Consider the following 17,547-nt stretch of genomic DNA (forward strand, 5'->3'; position numbering starts at 1 on the left):
ACTTATTGAGTTCCCTCTCTAACATTCTGTCATCAGGGTTGGTGGGAGGGACATTCCTAGAAACAGAGCTATGATGGGAATGAACAGAAGGAGACCTGTCCCTTACAGAAGCCACCCTAACAGCTTGTTTAACAGAAACATTACTACCAGTATGGTGAGAATAAATGCTTTTGCTATGATGTGAGACAACACTATTTATATGGTGTGGCTCATCATCATTACCATCTATGCTAGATTGTCTAGTAATGGGCAGGCTAGGAAGTTTCTTTCCTGAATCTTTTCCTGGGGGAATCCCTGAATCAGATTGAGAACTATTAGGTACTTTTTCAACAGATGGGGCACCTATGGCCTTATCCTGTTCTCTAAGCATGTTAAGTAACAGTTCCAAGGAAGGATTCTTCCCTTCACTCAAACCTCTCTCTATACAGAGACTCCTTGCTCTTTTCCAGCTAAGGTTGTCATATGCAAGTTTGGACAGATCACCATTTTGGCCTGTGCCAGACATTTTTAGAGAGAGTTAAAGTGATAGAAAAAGAGAAAAAAGTTTTCAGAACTTTTTGGAAAGACAGAAAAAAAACTTTTTAAACTTTTAAGAACTTTTTGAAAGTTTAGAGGTACTTTTCAGCACTTAGAAAAGAGTGAAAAGAGGAAATGCAAAACTTTTTGGCTATGTGTATATACACTGACCTTATTTTGTATATTTTTCTCTTATGAAAAGTACAATGACAAGAGTGGTAAGTAGTCTCAAGCACTTATCCCACCACTGCACAACCAATGTAGGAGGCTGGACTGGCTTGTAGTGAGTACCAAGGGGTACTTGCACCTTGCACCAGGCCCAGTTATCCCTTATTAGTGTATAGGGTGTCTAGCAGCTTAGGCTGATAGATAATGGTAGCTTAGCAGAGCAGCTTAGGCTGAACTAGGAGACGTGTGAAGCTACTACAGTACCACTTAGTGTCATATGCACAATATCATAAGAAAACACAATACACAGTTATACTAAAAATAAAGGTACTTTATTTTTATGACAATATGCCAAAGTATCTTAGAGTGTACCCTCAGTGAGAGGATAGGAAATATACACAAGATATATATACACAATAGCAAAAATATGCAGTATAGTCTTAGAAAACAGTGCAAACAATGTATAGTTACAATAGGATGCAATGGGGAAACATAGGGATAGGGGCAACACAAACCATATACTCCAAAAGTGGAATGCGAACCACGAATGGACCCCAAACCTATGTGACCTTGTAGAGGGTCGCTGGGACTATTAGAAAATAGTGAGAGTTAGAAAAATAACCCTCCCCAAGACCCTGAAAAGTGAGTGCAAAGTGCACTAAAGTTCCCCTAAGGACAAAGAAGTCGTGTTAGAGGAATAATGCAGGAAAGACACAAACCAGCAATGCAACAACTGTGGATTTCCAATCTAGGGTACCTGTGGAACAAGGGGACCAAGTCCAAAAGTCACAAGCAAGTCGGAGATGGGCAGATGCCCAGGAAATGCCAGCTGCGGGTGCAAAGAAGCTTCGACTGGACAGACGAAGCTGAGGTTTCTGCAGGAACGAAAAGGGCTAGAGACTTCCCCTTTGGTGGACGGATCCCTCTCGCCGTGGAGAGTCGTGCAGAAGTGTTTTCCTGCCGAAAGGACGCTAACAAGCCTTGCTAGCTGCAAATCGTGCGGTTAGCGTTTTTGGACGCTGCTGGGGCCCAGGAGGGACCAGGAGGTCGCAAATTGGACCTGAAGAGAGAGGGGACGTCGAGCAAGACAAAGAGCCCTCACTGAAGCAGGTAGCACCCGGAGAAGTGCCAGAAACAGGCACTACGAGGATGCATGAAACGGTGCTCGCTGAAGTTGCACAAAGGGGTCCCACGTCGCCGGAGACCAACTTAGAAAGTCGTGCAATGCAGGTTAGAGTGCCGTGGACCCAGGCTTGGCTGTGCACAAAGGATTTCCGCCGGAAGTGCACAGGGGCCGGAGTAGCTGCAAAGTCGCGGTTCCCAGCAATGCAGCCCAGCGAGGTGAGGCAAGGACTTACCTCCACCAAACTTGGGCTGAAGAGTCACTGGACTGTGGGGGTCACTTGGACAGAGTCGCTGGATTCGAGGGACCTCGCTCGTCGTGCTGAGAGGAGACCCAAGGGACCGGTAATGCAGCTTTTTGGTGCCTGCGGTTGCAGGGGGTAGATTCCGTCGACCCACGGGAGATTTCTTCGGAGCTTCTGGTGCAGAGAGGAGGCAGTCTACCCCCACAGCATGCACAAGCAGGAAAACAGTCGAGAAGGCGGCAGGATCAGCGTTACAGAGTTGCAGTAGTCGTCTTTGCTACTATGTTGCAGGTTTGCAGGCTTGCAGCGCGGTCAGCAGTCGATTCCTTATCAGAAGGTGAAGAGAGAGATGCAGAGGAACTCGGATGAGCTCTTGCATTCGTTATCTCAAGTTTCCCCAGAGACAGAGACCCTAAATAGCCAGAAAAGAGGGTTTGGCTACTTAGGAGAGAGGATAGGCTACTAACACCTGAAGGAGCCTATCAGCAGGAGTCTCTGACGTCACCTGGTGGCACTGGCCACTCAGAGCAGTCCAGTGTGCCAGCAGCACCTCTGTTTCCAAGATGGCAGAGGTCTGGAGCACACTGGAGGAGCTCTGGACACCTCCCAGGGGAGGTGCAGGTCAGGGGAGTGGTCACTCCCCTTTCCTTTGTCCAGTTTCGCGCCAGAGCAGGGGCTAAGGGGTCCCTGAACCGGTGTAGACTGGCTTATGCAGAATTGGGCACATCTGTGCCCAAGAAAGCATTTCCAGAGGCTGGGGGAGGCTACTCCTCCCCTGCCTTCACACCATTTTCCAAAGGGAGAGGGTGTCACACCCTCTCTCAGAGGAAGTTCTTTGTTCTGCCATCCTGGGCCAGGCCTGGCTGGACCCCAGGAGGGCAGATGCCTGTCTGAGGGGTTGGCAGCAGCAGCAGCTGCAGTGAAACCCCAGGAAGGGCAGTTTGGCAGTACCAGGGTCTGTGCTACAGACCACTGGGATCATGGGATTGTGCCAACTATGCCAGGATGGCATAGAGGGGTCAATTCCATGATCATAGACATGTTACATGGCCATATTCGGAGTTACCATTGTGAAGCTACATATAGGTAGTGACCTATATGTAGTGCACGCGTGTAATGGTGTCCCCGCACTCACAAAGTTCAGGGAATTGGCTCTGAACAATGTGGGGGCACCTTGGCTAGTGCCAGGGTGCCCTCACACTAAGTAACTTTGCACCTAACCTTTACCAGGTAAAGGTTAGACATATAGGTGACTTATAAGTTACTTAAGTGCAGTGTAAAATGGCTGTGAAATAACGTGGACGTTATTTCACTCAGGCTGCAGTGGCAGGCCTGTGTAAGAATTGTCAGAGCTCCCTATGGGTGGCAAAAGAAATGCTGCAGCCCATAGGGATCTCCTGGAACCCCAATACCCTGGGTACCTCAGTACCATGTACTAGGGAATTATAAGGGTGTTCCAGTAAGCCAATGTAAATTGGTAAAAATGGTCACTAGCCTGTTAGTGACAATTTGGAAAGAAATGAGAGAGCATAACCACTGAGGTTCTGATTAGCAGAGCCTCAGTGAGACAGTTAGTCACTACACAGGTAACACATTCAGGCACACTTATGAGCACTGGGGCCCTGGGTTACCAGGGTCCCAGTGACACATACAACTAAAACAACATATATACAGTGAAAAATGGGGGTAACATGCCAGGCAAGATGGTACTTTCCTACAGCCACCCACAGAAGTAGCCTTTCAAACTTGTCTCAGGCCTGCCACTGCAGGGCCTGCTTGTGCAGTTTACTGCCACATTAAGTTGGCATTTCAAACTACTTGCCAGGGCCTTAACCTCCATTTTAGTACGCCTAAGTCACCCCTAATGTAGGCCCTAAGTAGCCCTATGGGCAGGATGCTGTGTATGTAAAAGATAGGACATGTACTTTTATGTTTTACATGTCTTAGAAGTTACAAGCAGCCCATTTCGTTTTTCACTACTGTGAGGGATGCTCCTCCCATAGGCTAGCATTGGGAATTCCCTTATTTATGTCTTAGTGGTAATTTCTGATTTGGAAAGAGCAACATGGGCATGGTTGGAATGGTAGTGAGGAATCCTGCTTACTGGTGTAGATGGGTTTTACATTAATATTTTAGAAATGCCACTTTTAGAAAGTGGGCATTTCTCTGTGCTTCTAACACTATGTGCTTTGCAGCCGGACTCCAATCCACATCTAGAGCTGAGTGATAGCTACACTTGGTGCATGCTTTCTAGACAGCCGTCACAGTAGAGGGGCTGGGTGCATCTACACACTGATAGTCTTCCTGGGCTGGGAGAGAGGGAGGCGGGGTGCACTTACTTTTCTATAGGCTGTGTCCCTGCCTCACACAATGGCCTGATTTATCTCCTACTGATGTCTGGATCTAGGGCTGGGTTGAAAGGGGTTGTGTTTCACTTGAAAGGGTTCCTTTGACATCACTCCCTGAACAAATACAATTTTGAGTATAAGTACAGGAGCTCTGACCCCATGATTTTAGAGCTGGGACTGAACCTTTGCCGAAAAGAAAGCTGTACTGCAAAAGGACTCACCCGGACTGCTCTTCTGCTGTTGCCCTGCTGCCTCATGGGTGGCATAAAGGACTCACTGTCTTGCTTTTCTGATTGTTGTACTGTGCCAGCTGTTCCCTGACTTTTCTGCCAGGACACTGTGGCGCTGGCTTGACAGATCGCCATCAGGACTGCGGAACTGGGTGTGCTGGTCTACCTGCCTGCTGTTGTATGCCATGTGCCTCCCCCAGTGTTCTCCTAGCAGCCCAGTGTGTGGTGGGTTCTGGTTGTGCTCCTGGTCTCTACAAGTATAGCGCCTGGGGAGTGCTTCATTTTCCCATTGTTTGATACCCGGTGCAGTGAGAGTGCCTCATTTTCCCTTTCTGACCCCCACAATTAGCTCATTCGAGCGCTTTACTCTCCAGGCTTGTCTAGTGAAGCACTGTGATAGGAGCTGGGTGGAGTGCTTATTGCAGGAGGGTGTGTGTGGCTCCCTTTGTGCCTTTGACCTGAGGGCACTCGAAACTGCATTGACGTGTGCCTCGCTTCCAAGGCCCACCAGCACTTCCGCAGCAGGCTCCCACCCAATGCCACATTCTCAGAGAACCACACAGCACCAGGGAAGCCTCTGCTTTGCGGAAACCATAGGGTAGCCCGGCAACAGGAGAGCGCTGCAGACATCCACCTGTCCTGGTTCCACCCCAGGGGTATTCTGGAGCCTCAGTGAACAGATCCCGGCCCCCAGGAGCCACACAAATGTGGCAGTGGCTGCCTGATTGCTGCTGTAAGGAGTACAGTGAGTGAGCCGAGCTCCTGGGGAGGTTGGTGGCCACCCTGCATTCCCTTGGCGGCCTGCCGATGGAAGGAGGGAAACTGCGCTGGCGCAAGCCACTGGGCACGTGCTCGCGGGTAATGGCATCTTTTAAAAGCTCGTCCAGGGGAGAGTCACCGAGTGCGTGCCCCCACCGTGTTCTATGACGATACCTCGAGTACTTGCCGTGTAGCCTGTTGTTTGGAGTCGGGTATTCCACAGAGGCCCCATTCACCACCATTGACTAATTACCGTTTGGGGCTCCTGCCTCCAAGGACATTTACCCTACCAAAAGCTGGGAGTTCCACCATAACCCTGCTATTAGGAGGGCAGTACTCCCCGTGCTTGCATGGGTTTATCATTACGGGCACACTTATGGGGAATAATTGGTGATTTATGCATTTGGGGTGATACCTTGAGGACAATGTTTTTCATAACCAACTTGATGCATGTTATGCCAGGACTATTGCTATTATATATTGTTTTGAATCGTTTGAAGCACTGGAGAGCAAGTATCCCTGCAGTAGTTATATAATGTGCAAAGCGGTTCTGATCCTTGCGCTTCACTAGTGCCTGATTTGATTCTATCATGTGTCATGTGGGGATTTCCTTCTGCATTTATCAGAATACGAAGAACTAACAAATTTTTTGCACGATATGCATAATATTTCATAATTATATTGTCTTGGTCTATAAGTACAACATATATATATATTTATTTGTACCCGTGTAGAGTCTGTTTGTGGTGTATTTATTGTGTCATCAGTGTATGTGTTGTGCAAACGCTTTACACATTGCCTCTGGGATAGGCCTGACTGCTCGTGCCAAGCTACCAAGGGGATGAGAAGGGGTTATCTTGGGCATGTAACTCCCTTTCCCTGACTAGAGTGGGTTGGTTCTGCCTGGCTTAGGTGCATACCCTAGCCAACCAGAAACCCCATTTCTAACATAGCGTGATTTTATTAACAAATATAACAAGAGCTAAAGAGGTGGCGAATAATTTGGAAGAGCAAAATATTGCTTTAGACAAAAAAAGGATAGGAAGAATTTAGGTTTTCATTTCTACATCAAAGGCTGAAGATGGAGCGAGAAAGGAAAGATGAGATTTGTCTGGTAAGATGAAGTGCTATAGAAGGCGAGAGAGTACAGTTTGTTGGTGAGTGTGTGGTTGCGTGTGATAAAACGTAGGAAGTTAGTGGAGCTCACTTGAGAAGAACCTATTTTTAGGGTTTTTTAAATTATGTTTACGGAAAGACAGCTTATTTTAATCTGCTGAAGAACTGGGTGGTTCATGTTATCTAGTTTTAGCTTTCCTTAGTATCTGTCATATGGAAAAGTTGGAAGAAGAACATGGGTTGGGGAGAATGAAAAGAAGTTTGGTCAGGTAGTTACGGATATTCTAGGGGCTAACATTCCTCCAAAGGGAATAGGTATGAATGAAGAGTAGTGCTGTGGCGAGTGTACGGTCCTTTAAATTAGTGAATGTAGAAATGTTAGCAGTTAGAGCAATGGTGATGCAGACCCGTCTCCCCTTAGATACGCTCTTGGCGAAAGAGGGCAACGTCAGTAAAGTAAATCAGGTAAAGAAGTCTATACATATACACCAGATTATAGTGGAGTGATTGACTCTTACATTACTAACATAACTAACGACTCATGAGATTTGGTCGTTAGAAGAGCCAGGTTTATGGGAAGCTGTACGACTTTCGATGAGGAAAATAGGGAGTGGATTTGGAAAGGTTGGTGAGAGGCTAAGTAGTTTTAGTGGTTTGAGTTTGGCAAGCTGTCTAAACGCCAAGAATAATAATATTGACTTGCGATTTCCCTATTTCCTTTATTAAAACTAATAGAAAGTATGATTAGGAGGTGCAATAGCGTTAATAAGAGTAGAAGTAATGAGGATAATTCTTCAAGTAAAAGGAAAAGGTCAATGGACTTTGAGCAAGATGCTGGAACTGAGTAACCCAACAGATTAACCCGGTGGAGGAGATTAACCCAGAGGGTGAAGACTTCAACAGACTAATGACTATTCCATAAAGTTACTAATGGGGTTTAGTGATTATTTAAAAAATATTCAGAGGGGGCAGTTTGCAGTAGCTTTAAAAAAATGTATAGATGTGACATTTTGGTTGAAAATTATTTTTGAAATTTGATGATTTTAATGATGCATAGAGTAGTAATCGACGAATTAATGATATTTCACTTGAAACAAATTTACAGAGTCTCTTTGAAATTCAAATAACACTGTGAAGTAGTTATGCCACATTTTCATCTGAGACGCCATTTATTTTAATATGGGTGGAGTTTCTGCTGTTCTGCTCATCTTGCTTCTGCTTATCCACCCCAGTCAGTGTCCCGCTGCAAGCCAGCTCTCTTCTTGTTACCGCGACGCACCAAGTGAATGTCGTCAAGGATTAAAAAAAGAACTATTTCAATGGAGATTCCTTCATTCTTCTGGTGCAGGCTGAAGACAGGCTGTCCTCGGAGGATGCACAAGCTGGAAACAGCTGCTGTGGCTGTCAGGAGCTGAAGATACAATGTTGCAAAAGTCATCGTTGCTTCTTTGTTGCAGTTTGTAGAGTTCCTGGAGGGTCCAGATGCAGCTTCATCATCTGTAGAAGGTGAAGCAAAGGATTCAGAGGATTCCTGCTGGAGTCCTGCAATCTGAATGTGAGGAAACACCCAGGAGAGAGACCCTAAATAGCTCTGAAAGGGGGATTGGTCAGCTACACTGGTAAGCACCTATCAGGGGAGGGCTCTGACGTCACCTGCTCGCACTGGCCAATCGGATGCTCCCGGAGTGTCCCACTACCTTGGAATCCAAGATGGCAAAACCCAGGGACACTCTGGAGGAGCTCTGAGCACTACCCCTGGGGTGGTGATGGACAGGGGAGTGGTCACTCCCTTTTCCTTTGTCAGTTTCACGCCAGAGCAGGGACTGTGAGTCCCTGAACCGGTGTGGACTGGGTTATGCAAGGAGGGCACTGTCTGTGCCCTTCAAAGCACTTCCAGAGGCTCTGGGAGGCTACCCCTCCATGCCTGTAACACCTATTTCCAAAGGAAGAGGGTGTAACACCCCTCTCCCAAAGGAAATGCTATGTTCTGCCTTCCTGGGCTTGAGCTGCTTAAGCAACAAAGGGACAGAAACCTGTCTGTGAGGTGGCAGCAGCTGGGGCTTCATGGAAAACCTCAGAAGGCTGGTGTGGCAGTACTGGGGGTCCACAGTAGAGCCCCCAGAGTGCATGGGACTGTAAAACCAATACTAGAATCAGTATTGGGGTACAATTCCCAGATGTTAGACACCTTACATGGCCATATTTGGAGTTACCATTGTGAAGTTGGACATAGGTATTGACCTATGTCTAGTGCAGACGTAAAATGGCGTCCCCGCACTCACGAAATCTGGGGAAATTGTCCTAGACGACGTGGGGGCACCCCAGCTAGTGTAGGAGTGCCCTCACTCACAGGTACTTTGCACCCATCTTTCAGGACGGGAAGGCCTGACACATGGGTGACTTATAAGTGACCTGGTGCAGTGTAAATGGCTGTGAAATGGTGCATGCACCATTTCACACACACACTGGAATGGCAGTCCTGTAGAAGCCTTTGCATGGGCTCCCTGTGGGTGGCAAAAGTAATGCTGCAGCTCATAAGGATCCCCTGGAACCCCAATACCCTGGGTACCTAGGTACCATATGCTAGGGACCTGTAAGGGGGCACAAGTATGCAAATTTGGGATGAAATACTGGGTTACCAGTATGTAGTGACACATTTGGGAAAAGAGAGAACATAAGCACTAGGGTCCTGGTGAGCAGGATCCCAGTGACACAGTCAAACACACTGACAAACAGGCCAAAAATGTGGTTAACCATGCTAGAAAGAGGCTACTTTATCACTCTTACTATGTCTTAGAATCTAAAAAGACATAGCAGGGGCATATGTGCTCATGCAGGTGTGCCCTCTCATGCAATATAATGCACCCTGCCTTTAGGGCTGGAAGGCCAGCCAGAGGGGTGACTTACATACAATGCATGTGTTGTGCAGGGGACATGACACACAGGCTGTATGCCATGTTGTGTTTTCATTTTAGTTCTGCTCCAAGACTCGCAGCCTGCGAAGGCAGCACTGTGTGCACTTAGGTGAGAGGGTCCCTGAAGGTGGCACAGTCTGTGCTGCAGCCCTCGGGGGCCTCCTTTAGTACCCTATGTTCTAGGTACCTAGGTACCATTTACTAGGGACTTAGATTGGCAACTAAAGGTTTGCCAATTGGGAAAAATGACTGTGCAGTTTTAGGAAAGGTGATCTGGCACTGGAGATCTGTTTACCAGGGACCCAGTGCACTTTCAGTTGAAATTGCACCAGAAACCAGGGAAAAGGTGGGGTGGGGGGGGGGCCATGTCCAAAGAGGCACTTCCCTACAGTGGGCTAATGTTAACCTTGTGTCTCTAAGGTAAATGGTGCAGTCAGTTAATTGATAGTAACTTTGTCATTGAAGATAGGTGTTAGAAACAATAAAGGTTAATAATGTTTACTCAGTGGGCACATGAGAATCGGGATATTTGTGCAGAAGGGGCAGCCAGTGCCTTCAAATGATCTGTTGTTGGTTAATGTTCTTGTCCATCTCAGCAGTTTTATGGCTTTTCACAGTAAACGTAGAATAAGAAATACGTTTTGAGTTGCAAGAGGAGTCTGGGGGACAGACTGGGGTAATAGTGTTTGGTTTCCAACTGTGTGTTGTGAAATCATGTATTGATTGTGTAGATTCTTGTGCTGGAGTGCTGTGCTGCACATCTGTGTGTGAGAGAGTGTGAAGGATTGTGTGTGTGTGAGTGAGTGTGATGATTGTGCGTGAGAGAGTGAGTGATGGATTGTGTGTGTGTGTGTATGTGTGTGTGAGAGAGAGAGAGAGAGTGATGGGTTGTGTGTGTGTGAGACAGAGAGTGTGATATATTGTGTATGTGTGTGTGACAGAGTGTGATGGATTGTGTGTGTGTTACAGAGTGTGATGGATTGTGTGTGTTTGACAGCGTGTGATGGATTGTGTGTGTGAGCGAGTGTGATGGATTGTGTGTGTGAGCGAGTGAGATAGATTGTGTGTGAGAGAGACAGTGTGATAGATTGTGTATGTGTGTGTGTGTCGGACAGAGTGTGATGGATTGTGTGTGAGAGAGAGTGTGATAGATTGTGTATGTGTGTGCATGTGTGACAAAGGCCCTCATTACAACTTTGAGGACCGCCAAAGCCGCACGTGCCAGAAGACTGCCAGTGCTGGTGGTCTTCCGCCCACCATATCACGGGTACTGCTGGATTCCCTCCACACTTTGGGTGGAAATCCAGCAGTAGTCGTGCTGGTGGGCGGAGGTGCTTGGGTGGTTCCACCACCGGCCCTGCCCCGCCAGTAGGACTCCAAGAGACATATTATGGGAAATAATGCAGCCTGGCGGTGTCCTGCTGGTGGGGCGCTGCCGATGGTGGAAGCGCCCCTTCCTGTTCCCTGAAGGATGACCTTCTCTCCGGACCAGGTAAGGTGATCGTCTGACAGGAGAAGGGGGGTGTTGTCTGCGCGTGTGTGCGTTACTGTGTGGTATCTGCGTGTGTGCATGAATGTGTGTATGTGTGGTTGTCAGCGTGTCTGAATGTTGAAGTGAGTGCGTGTCTGCATGTAAGTGTGTATGCGTGTGTGGATGTGTGTGTTGTGGTGAATACATGTTTGTCTGCTTGTGAGTATGTGTGTTTCGATGGGTGTGAGAATGCGTGTTTGGATGGGTTTGGGTATGCATGCTTGAATGCGTGTTTCAATGTTGAAGTGAATGCGTATATGCGTATGAGTTAATGAGTGTATGTGGGGTGCGCGTGGGTGTCTGTGTGCGTGTACATGTATGCAGGAGGGAGGTGGGGATGCTGTATCTGGGGTAGGTGGAGTTGGGTACTGTGTCTGGAGGGGGGTGGGTGCGTTGTGTCTGGAGGGGGGCGTTGTAGCTGGAGGGGGGTTGGGGGAGTCGTCTACCTGTGACAGGGAAGAAATTCCCTGTCACCGGTAGCCTTTTCACCATGAGTTTCATGGCAGTGCTACTGCCGCAGAAACCATGGTGGAAAGGCAGCTCCTAACACCGCCAGCGGTCTTCTGTGGACAGCCGGGTCGGAGATGATTATCTCTGGCCCGGCGGTTCTCACTGCCTTGGCAGTATGAGTGGAGATGTGGCGAGTTGGCAGTGGCCAACCTGCTACACTCATAATGTGGCAGGTCTGCACCGCCAGCCTGTTGGCAGTGGACCGCCAGGGTCACAATGACCACCAGAGTGTGATGGATTGTGTATGTGTGTGTGTGTGACAGAGTGTGATGGATTGTGTGTGTGTGACAGAGTGTGATGGATTGTGTGTGTGTGTGTGTGTGTGTGTGAGAGAGAGTGTGTTAGATTGTATATGTGTGTGTGAGAGAGAGAGAGAGAGAGAGAGAGAGTGTGATAGATTGTGTATGTGTGTGCATGTGTGACAGTGTGATAGATTGTGTGTGTGAGAGAGAAAGAGTGTGATGGATTCTGTGTGTTTGTGAGAGAGAGAGTGTGTTAGATTGTGTATGTGTGAGAGAGAGTGTGGTGGATTGTATGGCCCATGTGGGCATGTATGCATTGCTGGTGGAAGATGGAGAACGTCTGTGAGTCCCTATCAAAGAAAGTTTATTTTTTTTCGAAGTTCTTACTCTGAGTCACGAGCCTTCAACAACCTTCTGGGCAAATCACTTAATCTCCCTGTGCCTTAAAAAAACATGAACCTGACTTCATGTAAAGTGCTCCAATACACTTGGATTGAGTTTGTGCTATGTAAAACTGTAGGAAAGTACCATCTTGCCTGGCATGTTACCCCCATATTTCACTGTATATATGTTGTTTTAGTGTATGTGTCACTGGGACCCTGCCAGCCAGGGCCCCAGTGCTCATAGTATGTGCCCTGTATGTGTTCCCTGTGTGGTGCCTAACTGTCTCACTGAGGCTCTGCTAACCAGAACCTCAGTGGTTATGCTCTCTCTGCTTTCCAAATTTGTCACCAACAGGCTAGTGACTAAATTGACCAATTCACATTGGCATACTGGTACACCCATATAATTCCCTTATATATGGTACTGAGGTACCCAGGGTATTGGGGTTCCAGGAGATCCCTATGGGTTGCAGCATTTCTTTTGCCACCCATAGGGAGCTCTGACAATTCTTACACAGGCCTGCCACTGCAGCCTGAGTGAAATAACGTCCACGTTATTTCACAGCCATTTACCACTGCACATCAGTAACTTATAAGTCACCTATATGTCTAACCCTCAACAAGGTTGGGTGCCAAGTTACTTAGTGTGTGGGCACCCTGGCATTAGCCAAGGTACCTCCACATCGTTCAGGGCAAATTCCCCAGACTTTGTGAGTGCGGGGACACCATTACACGCGTGCACTATAGATAGGTCACTACCTATGTATAGCGTCACAATGGTAACTCCGAACATGGCCATGTAACATGTCTAAGATCATGAAATTGTCCCCCCAATACCATTCTGGTATTGGGGGGACAATTCCATGATCCCCCGGGTCTCTAGAACAGAACCCGGGTACTGCCAAACTGCCTTTCTGGGGTCTCCACTGCAGCTGCTGCTGCTGCCAACCCCTCAGACAGGATTCTGCCCTCCTGGGGTCCAGGCAGCCCTGGCCCAGGAAGGCAGAACAAAGGATTTCCTCTGAGAGAGGGTGTTGCACCCTCTCCCTTTCGAAATAGGTGTGAAGGGCTGGGGAGGAGTAGCCTCCCCCAGCCTCTGGAAATGCTTTGATGGGCACAGATGGTGCCCATCTCTGCATAAGCCAGTCTACACCGGTTCAGGGATCCCCCAGCCCTGCTCTGGCATGAAACTGGACAAAGGAAAAGGGAGTGACCACTCCCCTGACCAGTACCTCCCAGGGGAGGTGCCCAGAGCTTCTCCAGTGTGTCCCAGACCTCTGCCATCTTGGAAACAGAGATGTTGGGGGCACACTGGACTGCTCTGAGTGGCCAGTGCCAGCAGGTGACGTCAGAGACTCCCTCTGATAGGCTCTTACCTCTCTTGGTAGCCAATCCTCCTTCCTTGGTAGCCAAACCTCCTTTTCTGGCTATTTAGGGTCTCTGCTTTGGGGAATTCTTCAGATAACGAATGCAAGAGCTCACCAGAGTTCCTCTGCATCTCCCTCTTTGACTTCTACCAAGGATCAACCGCTGACTGCTCCAGGACACCTGAAAAACCGCAACAAAGTAGCAAGATGACTACCAGCAACATTGTAGCGCCTAATCCTGCCGGCTTACTCAACTGTTTCCAGGTGGTGCATGCTCTGAGGGTAGCCTGCCTTCACCCTGCACCAGAAGCTCCGAAGAAATATCAGTTGGTCGACGGAATCTTCCCCCTGCTAATGCAGGCACCAAAAGACTGCATCACCGGTCCTTTGGTCCCCTCTCATCCTGACGAGCGTGGTCCCTGGAACACAGCAACTCTGTCCAAGTGACTCCCACAGTCCAGTGACTCTTCAGTCCAAGTTTGGTGGAGGTAAGTCCTTGCCTCCCCACGCTAGACTGCAAAGCTGTGTACTGCGTGATTTGCAGCTGCTCCGGCTCCTGTGCACTCTTCCAGGATTTTCTTAATGCACAGCCTAGCCTTGGTCCCAGCTCTCCGTCCTGCAGTGCACAACCTTCTGTGTTGGCCTCCGACGTGTGGGACCCTCTTTTGTAACTTCGCGTGGACTCAGGTTCACTCTCCTTCTAAGTGCCTGTTGGGGTACTTCTGCGGGTGCTGCCTGCTTCTGTGAGGGCTCTCTGAGTTGCTGAGCGCCCCCTCTGTCTCCTCCTCCAAAAGGCGACATCCTGGTCCTTCCTGGTCCTCAGCAGCACCCAAAAACCTCTAACACGACCCTTGCAGCTAGCAAGGCTTATTTGTGGTATTTATGCGTGGGAGCACCTCTGCAAGCTTCATCGCGACGTGGGACATCTGTCTTCCAAAGGAGAAGTTCCTAGTCCTCTTCTTTCTTGCAGAACTCCAAGCTTCTTCCATCCGGAGGCAGCTTCATTGCACCTTCTTCCGGGGTTTCCTGGGCTCCTGCCCGGCCTAGACACTGTCGCGACTCTTGGACTTGGTCCCCTTGCCTTGCATGTCCTCAGGTCTGGAAATCCGTTGTCAGTGCACTGCTGGTGTTTGTTGTTCTTGCAGAATCCCCCTATCATGACTATTGTGCTCTTTTGGGGTAGTAGGTGTACTTTACTCCTACTTTTCAGGGTCTTGGGGTGGGGTATCTTGGACACCCTGACTGTTTTCTTACAGTCCCAGCGACCCTCTACAAGCTCCCATAGGTCTGGGGTCCATTTGTGATTCGCATTCCACTGTTGGAGTATATGGTTTGTGTTGCCCCTATACCTATGCTTGCCTATTGCAACCTATTGTAATTCTACACTGTGTGCATTACTTTTCTTGCTCTTACTTACCTGAGTTTGGTTTGTGTACATATAACTTGTGTATAGTACTTACCTTCTTACTGAGGGTACTCACTGAGATACTTTTGGCATATTGTCATAAAAATAAAGTACCTATATTTTTAGTAATTCTGTGTATTGTGTTTCTTATGATATTGTGCATATGACACCAGTGGTATAGTAGGAGCTTTGCATGTCTCCTAGTTCAGCCTAAGCTGCTCTGCTATAGCTACCTTCTATCAGCCTAAGCTGCTAGAAACACCTCTATTCTACTAATAAGGGATAACTGGACCTGGCACAAGGTGTACGTACCTTTGGTACCCACTACAAGCCAGGCCAGTCTCCTACAAAAACTGCAAAAGAGGGGGCTCCAGGCTCTTGCATGAAGACCGTACCCTCCAACAACAGAGATAAGAAGCAAATAAGCCCTGTTGGCTGCAAAGGTGCCTCCTGGGGAGCTGACTACTGCAAAGTATAATGTAGCAGCTGCATTAATGCCGCTGAAAGGAGACTCCTCACAGTGGATTGATGTCGAACAAACTTCCACCAAAGGTAACTTTGGAGGTAAACTTTATTGACTAGAAGTGATTTGTGTCCCACAAAGAACCCCCGAAAGTGCATGTGACAATGTAAACAACTATAGAAATAATTCCACATCATCTCAGGCTGCACATAGCAACTCTTCAGTTTCTGATCCACCCTAGAGTAGTGGCTTCTTTCACCTTGGGTATCCCTTTATCTTTCTTTCTGTGCTCTCTCTCTGTTGGCCTTAATGCACATTGCGAGGCTTTTGAGGAACTCAGTCAGTTATAGCCACAGAATAAGTAGTTGTGGCATTTGCCACCATCACCCATAAGATTTACCGCTTACGTGGCCTTTGCTACTTTGGTTCGCTTCATCCTCTTCCTTCTCATGAGGGTGACCTGTGGCCGCTTCAGTCCAGCGATGAACAGGAGCAGTCTGGGCCTTGACTTTGTTAGCCAACTCCTCAGTAGAGTTCCTTTAGGCAACCTGAAAGAAAATAAAGTAGCCTTTAATACACAAACCAAAGAACACAGTATACCTTGGAACAGGAAAATAGTCTGCATCTAGCAAATACACAGAGGAATTGTGTGCCGCACTATTGCAGCCAAGAGCTACAGTGGGAGAGTGAAGTTGCATCATTTACACTTTGTGCCCTGCAGGGGGTCAACACAGACCTCCAATCCCGTAGATTGTGGTGAGAGGCACTGACTCTGTCATATTTCAGAGAAATTCAATAACAATGGGCTGAATGAGGCCCCCTGAGCAACAGCGGCCCCCTGTGCTACTATGTTATGCCCATGGTGCCCTGATAGGCAGGCACGTATGCCAATGGGGGGTGTATGGGGTGGAACATCCCGTAATAATATGTCATAGTCGGGTCAACATAGCTTCTGTCGGGCCCATGATGATCGGGTCCAAAGCTAGGGCTTTGGAAGGAGGGTGATTGCTTGCTGGCCCCAGAGTGAGATCAGGAGGCAGGACCCACGAATGCTGGGTTGCTAGTTCAGATTTAAAATTGTGCACTGGTGCAGCAAAACCCTGCCTTCCTCGCACCATCTGCCAGAATAACTTTATACTCTAGTGACCTGGCGTGCAACAGTTGGGCTTCTGGCTTTGCAGTGTTGTCTGTGTTAGGAATCTGGACCCCAGGCTTCAGCCCCAGCCAGCTGACGTCAGGTTATTTCTACTTACCCTGCATTCCCTATAGTGGGGGTTTATTGCTGGTTTGTAATAAACCTTAGTTGCAGGGATTGCAATTGTTGATATTGCAGCATCAGATTCACTCATTGAAACTGGCACGTGAGGTGCACAGTTTGATTCATCATTTGATGCAGTAGGGACTTGGTGTAAAGCTTGAGACACAGCAGTCTCATCAATACTCTGAATAGGATTAAAGATTTTAATGTGACTCTATCCTTCTTGGGGTAATTCCTCCAGAGAATGCAGAAGATGTGTTGATCTACTTCGGAGGTGCCTTGGTGTCAGTAGAGGTCTGCTGAACAGAAATTGACCACATAATGATTTTTGATGTGATTAATCAACACCTTCCCATTTTTCTTCAACCTGGAAAAGGCAGCAAGATTACTGTCAGAGTGCCTCCTACCACAGGACAGGTGGTCTGTACCATGGTTGAACAATTTGGTTGACCTGTCACTTTTCTTGATCCTGCTCTCCCACTTTGGGGAGCCACCCGTCAACAGCTTTAGTAAGTTTATCTTCATTGGTGGCAGAGTCAGAGTTCTTCAAGTTGGTCACTTTAGTCATAATTTGTGAACAGTCTGCAACAGATTCAATCATGAAAGAGGGTCAAGTGATTTCATTTTTGACTGATATCAATCCATGGATATCAAGGTCAGACACATACATTGGTACACCAGAGAGAAATCAGTATGGGGTGTGACAGTCTAATACTTCTCTAGGCAAGTTATTTAGTGCTCACTGAACCCCACACAGACTATGAAGCCATGGCAATCCTGTATCCAATATTTTATTGGTCAAGGCTTGTTTAAGTGTACCTTTGGCTTGCTGTACAACAGCTTCAATTGCAGGTGAATTGGGTGCAAACACAGCAGTCATACTGCCTGAGCAGACATAGCATCCATAAACATCTTAGAGGTGAATGCAAGACAATTGCCTGAGTGAAAGATATGAACTGCTCCCATTGC

The 17,547-nt window shown here is 47.8% G+C and overlaps 1 long non-coding RNA gene across 1 annotated transcript in view; it reads right to left on the reverse strand.

Moving 5' to 3' along the window:
* Positions 1-17,547, reverse strand: part of LOC138297451 (uncharacterized) — a 91,790-nt gene that overhangs the window by 23,167 nt on the left and 51,076 nt on the right. The window contains exon 2 of the long non-coding RNA XR_011204112.1: positions 15,721-15,868. This is a non-coding gene — a long non-coding RNA (uncharacterized lncRNA). The remainder of the gene's footprint in view (positions 1-15,720; positions 15,869-17,547) is intronic.

This window comes from Pleurodeles waltl, chromosome 5 (genome assembly GCF_031143425.1).
Source record: "Pleurodeles waltl isolate 20211129_DDA chromosome 5, aPleWal1.hap1.20221129, whole genome shotgun sequence".
Taxonomy (NCBI): Eukaryota; Metazoa; Chordata; class Amphibia; order Caudata; family Salamandridae; genus Pleurodeles; species Pleurodeles waltl.